The sequence below is a fragment of the Gastrolobium bilobum genome, unplaced genomic scaffold (assembly GCF_033153095.1).
Source record: "Gastrolobium bilobum isolate Gb01-03AN ecotype WA unplaced genomic scaffold, APGP_CSIRO_Gbil_v1 utg4226, whole genome shotgun sequence".
NCBI classification, from domain to species: Eukaryota; Viridiplantae; Streptophyta; class Magnoliopsida; order Fabales; family Fabaceae; genus Gastrolobium; species Gastrolobium bilobum.
This window is the reverse complement of record NW_026896784.1, coordinates 95,197-98,066: the sequence shown is the minus strand read 5'-3', so window position 1 is coordinate 98,066 and position 2,870 is coordinate 95,197.

The following is a 2,870-nucleotide window of genomic DNA, read 5'->3' as shown; positions in this document are numbered from 1 at the left end:
GAATGCCAGAAATAGGGCTGAAACGTAATTCATCAGTTAACCAAAGGACTAGAAGACTTGGAAGCTGTTAAGAACCTTGGGATACACCACCCCAAAAGCTAGCTCAAAGGGTGGGAGTTCCCAAAGCCTTATAAACTCCACATTAGTTGCTCATACAACCAATGTGGGACTATATATCTCAACACGCCCCCTCACACGAGAGCCCATTGGGCTTGAAGAGTGGAAGATGCAACAGGCCCAGCCTACCTGTGCTAAGAAAGTCCACAAGAGAAAGTGGGGGGCGGCGAGACTCTGATACCATGTAAAGAACCTTGGGATACACCACCCCAAAAGCTAGCTCAAAGGGTGGGAGTTCCCAAAGCCTTATAAACTCCACATTAGTTGCTCATACAACCAATATGGGACTATATATCTCAACGCGCCCCCTCACACGAGAGCCCATTGGGCTTGAAGAGTGGAAGATGCAACAAGCTCAGCCTACCTGTGCTAAGAAAGTCCACAAGAGAAAGTGGGGGGCGGCGAGGCTCTGATACCATGTAAAGAACCTTGGGATACACCTTCTCAAAAGCTAGCTCAAAGGGTGGGAGTGCCCAAGGCCTTATAAAGGCCACATTAGTTGCACATACAACCAATGTGGGACTATATATCTCAACACGCCCCCTCACACAATAGCCCATGGGGCTTGAAGAGTGGACAATGCAACAGGCCCAACCTACCTGTGCTAACAAACGCCATAAGAGAAAGTGGGGGGCGGCGAGGCTCTGATACCATGTTAAGAACCTTGGGATACACCACCCCAAAAGCTAGCTCAAAGGGTGGGAGTTCCCAAAGCCTTATAAAGGTTCTTAATATGGTATCAGAGCCTCGCCGCCCCCCACTTTCTCTTGTGGACTTTCTTAGCACAGGTAGGCTGGGTCTGTTGCATCTTTCACTCTTCAAGCCCAATGGGCTCTCGTGTGAGGGGGCATGTTGAGAAATATAGTCCCACATTGGTTGTATGGGCAACTAATGTGAGGTTTATAAGGCCTTGGGCACTCCCACCCTTTTAGCTAGCTTTTGGCGTGGAGGCCCCTCTCCGGCCGTGGCTGGTTGCGATCTTCTCGTCTCCTTGCGTAGGTTCTGGATCTGGTCTTGTTTTGGTGTTTGGACCTCTTTTTGTGTTGACGCACAGATCCCGCTTCTACCGGTTAGTTTTTGACCTGTTCTTTTTGCCTTTTTCCTTTGATTATGGACACTCCTGTCTCCAATGTTTCTGTTTCTGGGACTCCAGCGGGACAAAAGTTGGAGTCTACTATTTTCTCAAATTATATCCTTGCTCCGTTGAGTGTGGATAAATTGGATGGGTCCAATTATGATACCATGTTAAGAACTTTGGGATACACCACCCTAAAAGCTAGCTCAAAGGGTGGGAGTTCCCAAAGCCTTATAAACTCCACATTAGTTGCTTATACAACCAATGTGGGACTATATATCTCAACACGCCCCCTCACACGAGAGCCCATTGGGCTTGAAGAGTGGAAGATGCAACAGGCCCAGCCTACTTGTGCTAAGAAAGTCCACAAGAGAAAGTGGGGGGCGGCGAAACTCTAATACCATGTTAAAAACCTTGGGATACACCACCCCAGAAGCTAGCTCAAAGGGTGGGAGTGCCCAAGGCCTTATAAACCTCACATTAGTTGCTTATACAACCAATGTGAGACTATATTTCTCAACAGAAGCTATGAGCTATGAAGCACCGATACTCCGAATTTTTTTTCCAACGTATCCGATACGCGTATCGGGAATGTATCAGAAACGTATTGTATCATATCGACGAATTAATGGTCGTATCGAGAACGTATTTGGAACGTATCGAAAATGCCGTGTCGGAGTCGGTGCTTCATAGGCTATGAGTAATATTGGAAGAAAATATTGACTTGTTGGCTAAGGATGGGATGTAGTTCACGATGGTTTCAGGCTAACCTAGGATAAATTGTGTTTGTACTATCTCTTTCTCTTTTAAGTTCCCAACACATAATTTGCATTTTGTAATTGTTGTCATAAAGGACTATTCTTAATGAAATTGATTTAATTAAAGGTTTGGATATGTAAGTTGGTTTCTTGCATATATAAGAATCACCTTGATCATTTTGTTTTCAATGAGTGATTTTGATTGTTTTAAATCCAAAACAAGCATTGCATATTTTTGTTTTAGAACAATTTGAATTTAAGAGTTCTTTTAAATTGAATTATTGAATATCCATCACATAGTAAATCAATTCGACATTATTTGAGTGAGTATTTAACACCGTATTAAGTCAATTTTCATTATTATACCTTACCTTAAGTTTAATTGTGAGTAGTCTTTTTACCAAATATGTACTTATTACTTTGACTTAAATATAATTGGACATCAGTCTTGACAAGAAAAATGGTTCTTTTTGTTAAGAATTTTTATAAGCTCAATTCGTTCCTCTTGAGTTTGTTGAAGCCACTTGATTAACATATAACCTTTATAAAGTGATAATACACATAAATTATCATAATTAAATTAATAAGTAAAAAAAATTACAATATTTATATATTTTTTGGGGCAGCATATGTCTCGGTTTAGTTAAAGATTCAAGTTGCTTTCAGTGATTTAAGTTTACAAAATGCACATGGAAAGAATGTAATTTTCTTGTGTAGTAAAGAAAAGCAAAAAAAAAAAAAATGTTTACCAAAAAAAAAAAAAAAATGTAATTGAGTTGGTATAATTAGAAAGAAGCTAGGTATAATATACCAAACCATAAAACCAAATCAATATTTAAAAAAAAAAAAAAAACGAGAGAGAAATTTAGGAATAGCAAGGGGTGGTCATGTTGATAGCAATGACAGTAGAAGCTCTAACA